Source organism: Geotrypetes seraphini, chromosome 7 (genome assembly GCF_902459505.1).
Source record: "Geotrypetes seraphini chromosome 7, aGeoSer1.1, whole genome shotgun sequence".
NCBI lineage: Eukaryota > Metazoa > Chordata > Amphibia > Gymnophiona > Dermophiidae > Geotrypetes > Geotrypetes seraphini.
This window is the reverse complement of record NC_047090.1, coordinates 126,299,558-126,308,243: the sequence shown is the minus strand read 5'-3', so window position 1 is coordinate 126,308,243 and position 8,686 is coordinate 126,299,558.

Below are 8,686 nucleotides of genomic sequence, written 5' to 3'. Positions count from 1 at the left end.
TTAGTAGTTCCTCAATGCAAATGACTCACAGATCTACTTCTCTACACCTAAAATTTCTACAGGAATCCAGGCCCAAATCTCAACCTACGTGTCTGACATTGCTACCTGGATGTCTCACTACCATCTAAAAGTAAACATAGGCTTATCTTTCTTCCTAAACCCACCTCTCCTCTTCCTCTGTTCTTTGTTTCAGTGGATAATGCTGTCATCCTTTCTTAATCATCAGCTTGCAACCTCGGGGTCATCTTTGACTCATCTTTCTCCTTCACATATCCAACAGATCACCAAAACCTGTTGTTTCTTTCTCTACAATATTGCTAAAATCTGACCTTTCATTTCTGAGCACACTGCTAAGACCCTCATTTACACGCTCGTCACCTCTCATTTAGACTACTTGCTTCTCACCGATCTTCCACTAAACCATCTCTCTCCCCTTCAATCTGTTCAGAATTCTTCTGCATGCCTCAAATTCCGCCAGTGTCATTATGCTGACATTGCCCTTCTGCTAAATCACTTCATTGGCTCCCTGTCCATTTCCACATACAGTTCAAACTCCTCTTATTGACCTTCAAGTATATTCACGCTGCAGCTCCTCAGTATCTCTCCTCTCTTGTCTCTCTCTATACTCCTCCCTGGGAACTACAGTATGTTCATCGGACAAGTCTTTCTTCTCTGTACCCTTCTCCTCTATTGCCCACTCCCTACTCCATCCCTTCTACTTTGCTGCACCATATGCCTGGAACAAACTGCCATGCTCGGTACATTAGGCTTCACTTCTGGCAGTATTCAACTTTTTTGAAGCTGCTTTTAAGTCCTAACTCCAACCCACTTGTAAAGTACTCATATTCATTTATCATTCCCTCTATAGTTGCTCACCCTTCTGCCCTTTGTAATTTCCTACCTGAGCAGCTTGTATAGATTCACCCTTTTTGTCCTGTTTATCTGTAACAATTAGGTTGTAAGATCTTTCAAGCAGGGGCTGTTTCTTCCATGTTAATATACAGCACTGCATGTGTCTGGTTGTTGTTGTTGTTAGATGCCATCAATTCATCTTGCTTGTTGAGCTCGAGTCTTAGTGACTTGATGAATTGCGGATCTATAAAGAAATCAGTTTTGTGCTAGTCCAGAAAGGTCCTCCAGCGTCATCCACATGGTTGTTTTAAAGTTTCAAGTTTATTAATTTCTTGATACCAGTCATATATCAGTCATACATATCTAAATGGTTTAAAATAAAATAAGTTCTTATAAATAAATAAAAAACTATTTTTAAAATATTAAAGGAATTTAATTGACAATACTTTAAAAACTAACAGGAGATCAAAAGGGAAAAGGGAGGGGGGTGAGGAACATCGTTACATTGGGAAAAATAAAAAAGGGGAGACACATTTAGGCTAGGAAGAATGGATTACTCCCATGTGTTGAATACATCCTTGAATATGAACATTTTGAGTTTGGATTTGAATTTTGTCAAGGAGGATTTCTGTCTGAGGCCGAGGGCATTGCATTCCATAAAGAAGGAACCATTTTACGTGTTGTATCATATATGATTTGGTGGACAGAGGGGATTACTACAAGATTTTGGGAGTTTGATCTAAGTGTTCTTGAGGAAGTATATGGGCTAAGGATTTTGTCAATAAAGGCTGGAGTGTTCAAGTGTGGTTCTAAAGTAAGAGGTATTATTGTATAGGTTATATGATGTGGGATGGGCAGCCAATGAGCATCTCAGAGAAGGGGGGTCACATGGTCAAAGTTTTTGGCTTTATAAATAATTTTTATTGCTGTGTTTTGAAGAATTTGTAACCAACATATTTCCTTCTGAGTTCTACCTTGGTATAGAGAGTTATAGTAATCAAGCTGAGAAATGACCAAGGAATAGCGAAGAATATTGAAAGAGACGGGTTCCAGCCATCTGTGTCTGGTAGCGCTATAAAAATGATAAGTAGGAGACTTTGCAGGTACAGTGTACTAATGTTAACATTAAAACATGGTCTGCAATAAAAGATAAAATTTCAAGTTTCAAGTTTATTAAAAAAAATTTTATACCGCTTATTCAGATTTCTAGGCGGTGTACAGCAATAATAAAAGAGATATCTTTAAAAGAGACAAAACAAATTAAAATTAAAATCTTATACAAGACAATGTTAGGTTAATCGATATTAACAAAACACACATATATAGACTACAAACCATTGGGAAAGAAGGGCTGAACTACAGTTTTTAAATAAAGCACACTTAGGGATAAAACAATGGGTAGGGGAGGGACTTTAGTTGATTTAGTCCTAAAAAGGACAGTTTTATCCAAAAGCATCCTCAAATAAAAATGTTTTGAGTTTTGTTTTAAATTGCTTTGTCGAAGATTCTGCTCGCAAGTGATTAGGCAAAGAATTCCATAGGGAAGGTGCAATGACAGCAAAGTTATTAGATCTCAATGTATTAATTAATTTTAAAGATGGTACAACTAGGAGGTTTTGTGATATAGAGCAAAGAGATTTAGCGGGATAATAAGGAGTAAGGAGTCTGTCAATAAACTCTGGTTGACTGTATGAATGAGTAGTAAAGGTTAATAGTAAAATTTTATAACTAATTCTATGTTCGATAGGCAGCCAATGAGCATCGATTAAAAGAGAATGCCCCCCCCCCCCCAAAGATGCTGTATTAAATCTGGGCTTAGTACGTGGTAAAATTTGCATTATAATGTGTTAAGCCTACTTACTAAAAGGACCCCATACTTTATAATATATACTAGCTCTAGTTTATATTGCAAATCATTAGAAAATACAATAATTTCTTGTTTTAGAGTTGGAAAAAATATGCACACTTTTTTTTTCTAATTCAAGATAAGGTTGACCATTAGAAAAGTCAGTAATTCCTGGCTTTAACCATAAATGGATATTGCTTATTTTTTTATCTGATTAACTGTAAGCATTATTCAGGCATCCATCTGATTAACTGTCGAAACTGTTCTTTTAGGTACGTTAGATAGATTGTGAGCCCACCGGGACAGAGAGGGAAAATGCTTGAGTACCTGATTGTAAAAACCGCTTAGATAACCTTGATAGGCGGTATATAAAATCCTAATAATAATAAACTTGAAACTTTTCATTTGATTAACTGTTGAAACTGTTCTTTTTCTGGGTTATAGATTGAACAGATAATAAGTGAATGTAGTGAATGTCCAAGGAATTTAAATTATTTGTTCTCATCTTATTTTAAAACAGTTCTACCTCCGTGTGCTAAGAAAGTCAATGCTTATTAGATAAAGTAGCAACTGACTTAATTGATAGAACTCAAGGGTCCAAGGATAAAACAGATTTACCCAAATTGACCAGATTAGAGTTCACTTTAGTTAATTTTAAAATATAAGAACATAAGAATTAGGGTTACCATATGGCTCCAGAAGAAAGGAGGATGGTTTGAGACATCTGGGTTTTACGTCCATTGCTTTCAATAGAAGTAAAACCTGGATGTCTCAATCCGTCCTCCCTTTTTTAGAGCCATATGACAACCCTAATAAGAATTAACATTTAGGTTCAGACCAATGTTCATTTGGCCAAGTTTTCTGTTTCCACAGTGGCCAATCCAGGTCACAAGTACTTGGCAGAATCCCAAATAGTAGCAAAGTTCTATATTATTGATCCCAGGAGAAGCATTAGCTTCCAAGTGAAAAATCCAAAAATACAGGCAGAAAGAGCACAGAACAATCCAAAACCAAAATAAACCCTTTTTAAATATTGTCCTTTTGGAGGGAACTACCAGAAAACCTGAAAAATTAATGGAAAGGAGGAAAAGTCTCAGACTTCAATCTGCTGTATCAAATTCTAAGCAAACAGATTATAGCAAGGGAGAAACCTCATAGGCATAAACACCTTGTCTCCTTAAAAAATATATTATTCAGATGAATTCAGCTATAACAATCTTAACCAAATATTTCATTCAAATATATATTTATTGTTCATTTAGAAAAGTTATTCATATCAATTTTGACCAAATATTTCATTCAAATATATATTTATAGTTCACTTATCTTTGCAAGACGTTCAGCATGTGAGCTCAATAGTCACCGTAACTTGCACTTCAAAACAGTATCTAGTCGATGGTTTTCAGCCAGCGTTTCACTACAGCTATGTCAGGGCTCAAACTTTCTTTCCAGTATTTTCCATTGTCGTCAGCAGTTTTCCTCTGTGATCACCGGCGCTATAAAGTTAAGGTGGATATTGAGCTCACATGCTGAACTTCCTGCAGAGATAAGTGAACCATAAATATATATATTTGAATGAAATGTTTGGTCAAGATTGATATGAATAACTTTTCTGAATGCATGATAAATATATATTTGAATGAAATATTTGGTTAAGATTGTTACAGCTGAATTCATCTGAATAACTTTTTGGAAAGAAATGAGGTTTTTATGCCTTTGAGATTTCTCCCTTGTTATACTCTGTTTGCATACATGATAATTTACCCATTAGCATGTAGCTATTAGTGTGTGAGCTTCTGCCACCACCTATTTTATGGGTGGTAAGGGCTCAAAAGCTAGTCATACACGAATCAGTTAGGGCCAGAGTCGGTAAACGGCACTTAAGCACATCTACATTGTAGGCACCATTCCATGCAGTTGTCAATCAACCACATGGCACCATCTATAGAATCATGCTTAGTGGCACCTAAGTGAACTTGGGCATCGCAAGGCGTCCTTGAGTAGGTGCTGGTATATTAGTCCAGGTTTTTACATGGCCTAATTTATCAGCACCTGTCTCCAATGCCTAAGTAAACCATGCCAATTCTCTACCCTTAACCAAGCACCCCAACTTAGGCATTGATAGGCATTCTAATAGCTCCACGCGGGACTCTTAATTGTTAACTTAATTTGTTTTTAGTGGCAGAAAACTGGCGCAGTCAATTAGCGGTGACTAATGTGGGCAATCTATACAGAATCCTGCTCTTAGTGTGCAGCAATATAGCTGCACCAACCAATTAGTACAGGACATGCCTATTCCTTGCTCGCAGACCCGCCCCGCCCTGATCAGAAAATTACTGTGGGATGTCTGAGTGAACCCACGGTAAGGATTTTTTTTTTTTTCAACAACAAGCATGCATTAGTGATTATTTCAGCTTAGTAAAAGGACAGTGCAAAGAAAGGTAGAATTTGAAACAGGTGACATGCTATTAAAATGAATAAAGCAGCCCGCAGCGGGATCGCGATGTCGGCGATCCCTGAGCTGCTTCGGCGTTGCTTCCTGCACCGCGGTCCCACCCCTCCCCTCCTCTGATGTCAGAGAAGGGGCGGGACCGCGGCGGAGTAAGCAGCTCCGAAGCAGTGAAGGGATCGCTGACATCGCGATCCTGCTGCGGGCTGATTCAGGTGGTGCAGGGAGGCCAGGGGGGCGAGCGGTCCTTCGGATGGGGCGGGCAGGCAGGCCGGCAGGCCTTCAAGGGGGAGGGAGGGGTGACAGGCAGGCAGGCCTTCAAGGGGGGGGGGACAGGCAGGCCTTCAAAGGGGAGACAGGCAAGCAGGCCTTCAAAGGGGGGGGCAGGCCTTCAAGGGGGGGGGGTCAGGCAGGCAGGCAGGCTTTCAAGGGAGGGACAGGCCTTCAAGGGAGTGTGTGGCACAGTGGTTGGATCTACAGCCTCAGCACCCTGGGGTTGTGGGTTCAAACCCCGCGCTGCTCCTTGTGACCCTGGGCAAGTCACTTAATCCTCCATAGCCCCAGGTACATTAGATAGATTGTGATCCCACCGGGACAGAGAGGGAAAATGCTTGAGTACCTGATTGTAAAAACCGCTTAGATAACCTTAATAGGCGGTATATAAAATCCTAATAAACTTGAAACTTGAAGGAGGGGTACAGGCAAGCAGGCTTTCAAGGGGGAGGTGACAGACAGGCCTTCAAGGGGGGGACAGGCCTTCAAGGGGGATAGGCCTTCAAGGGGATCAGGCAGGCAGGCCTTCAGGGGGAGGGACAGGCAGGCAGGCAGGCCTTCAAGGGGGGTGCAGGCCTTCGGAGGGGGGGTGCAGGCCTTCGGGGGGGGAGTGCAGGCCTTCAGGGGTGGGATGCAGACCTTTAAGGGGAGGACAGGCCTTCAGGGAGGGGGGGCCCTGGTGTAGAAATACACGGAGAGAATGAGGGGGTTCAAAGAGACGCGCATATGCCGGACTTTGGGTGGGAAGAAATAATGGGTCTGAAAATAGAGAAGAGGGAGAGATGATGGACCATAGTTTTTAGAGAGGGAAGGAACAGAAAGGGAGAGAAGTTGGACACAAGGGATGGTGTGGAGGGGGGGATAGAGATACTGGATAGGAGGGTAGTTGGGAAAAGAAAGGGAGAGATGGTGGACCCTGGGGTGGTGGGGAAGGAGGGAGAGATGCTGGATGAAAGGGTAGTTAAGAAAAGATGGATCTGTGGAGGGAGACGAAAAAAGGATAGATGCCAGACCTCCTGGGGAAGGAAGGGAAACGGGGAGGACAGAGATGGCAGATGGATGGTTAGCATGCAGAAAGAAGGAAGAATGAGACCCTGGCAAGCAAGTTATCAGAAGACAACCAGAGCCTTGGACCAACAAGATTTGAAAAATAACCAGACAACAAAAGGTAGATAAACTAATTTTATTTTCTGTTTTGTGATTACAATATGTCAGATTTGAAATGTGTATCCTGCCAGAGCTGGTGTTAGACCGCAAACGTGAGCTAGGATTTAACAGAGAGGAAAAGTCCTTTTTATTTCTTTATTTTATTTACACCACAGCGCCAGTGTGGTTAGGAGAAGCCAAAGGGGGGTGAAAAAGGGGGTGAATAAACCCACCAGGATGTTTTAAAAAAAACAAAACACCCAATTGGGCAGGAAAGTTGAATCGAAAAACCAATTCAATAGGCTGAATCGAATCAAAATTTTTTTTTTTTTCTTGAATTAGGCAGCACTAGTTTGTACTACTGTCTTAGACTTTAGGACCTGGGATTGGAGTGAGATGGCATCCTCAGTACTTTATAATGCAAGTGAAAAAAGGATTTGGTCAGACTTTTGAAGGGTCTGCAGAAGAAAAATATTGTATAGGCCGGGGACATGAGACAGCAGGAAACGGGAACTTTTCTTCCTTCTATTTTTGTGAATGGAAAGGCTGAGGAAGTCAGAGAGTTTAGTTAAAATATGTGCTTTATAAAAAAATATAATAATGTGTTTTATAAAGTTTATAGCATAGCTGGCCTACCCAGTGAGGTGTTTCTAGTGGTGATGATGGCAGCGTGTCAATGTGTTGAGAGGAAGAGGTGGTCTGGGAAATTCTGCTGAGCAAACTCTGGGCCCATTTCCACCCCCCAGTTAGTCCACTCCACTCAACTGGTTCACACACTGAGTGGGTCTTTGGGTGTTGTGCCTGGGTAGTTGTTTTGGGATCTCTTCTAGTGGTTTGTCAATATCTCCTTGTGGTCCAAGGAAGGAAACTTTGTTAACCTTAGCATTGACCTTCAGAATATGTTTGTAACAGCGCTGCTTGTGTGGCATTAGACTATGTAGTGATCGAAAGAAAAAACCAGATCTTTACACATTTTTGCACTTTATGGTGGGTGTATGAGGAGATTCACATTTCCTGCACAGCTAAGTCCTTGTGAAGTTACCTTGTTCTTTCTGTATTTGACATCTAGCAAGGTCTCTGTTTGGAAGGAAAGAACTAAGCTTAAAAATGAAGTGGCCAGAAGTTATGGTAAAAGCAGATAGCATTGCTGATTTTAAGAAAGGTTTGGACAAATTCCTGGAGGAAAAGTCCATAGTCTGTTATTAAGACATGGGGGAAGTGTCTGCTTGCCCTGGATCGGTGGCATGGAATGTTGCTACTCTTTGGGTTTTGACCAGGTACTAATGACCTGGATTGGTTACCATGAGAATGGGCTACTGGGCATGATGGACCATTGGTCTGACCCAGTTAGGCTATTCTTATGTTATGTTCTCATCTGCAGGGGCCTTTGTTTTCACTTCTTATTTTAATGTGTTTTTTTCTGGGAACTTACCAGTGTTTTTTAGAATGGGAACAAAACTGGAAGAGAATTAATGTGTGTGGAATGGGGGGGGGGGGTTTACTAATTTCTTCAGCTAAATAATTAAATCCACTTCAACCAGACATAGGAGAACTCACGCACCATTCACACACCCTCCAACCAAAATCGTCAAAAGAAAAAAAACTGTTCGACAACCTCTTAACACTTGACCCCCAACTCTATAACCTATTGACCTCGACCACAGACCAGAAAACCTTCAAAAAAGAAATAAAAACCCTTCTATTCAAAAACACATAAAACCGAACTAACACAATCAGAACTGTCCCAAGCATCACCTGCAACTACTCCATATGTACTTCTGACGTCATGACAATTCAGACATAATTTGTTATGTTTGGATTAATGGTTACATATATGAGGTTCAATAAAAGAAAATTTTCAGTGCCTGTTTCTATTATGACCATTTATTTTTCATGGTTATTACAAAAAATATTTTTTAACATGGGGGGGTGTCAAAAAATGATGGGCCCCGGGTGCCACACACCCTAGGTATGCCACTGCTATTGCCTCAGCATTTTGAGGTTATGAGTTCAACCTCAGCCTGGAATGTTGCTACTCTTTGGGTTTTGGCCAGGTACTAGTGACCTGGATTGGCCACTGTGAGAACGGGCTACTGGGCTTGATGGACCATTGGTCTGAC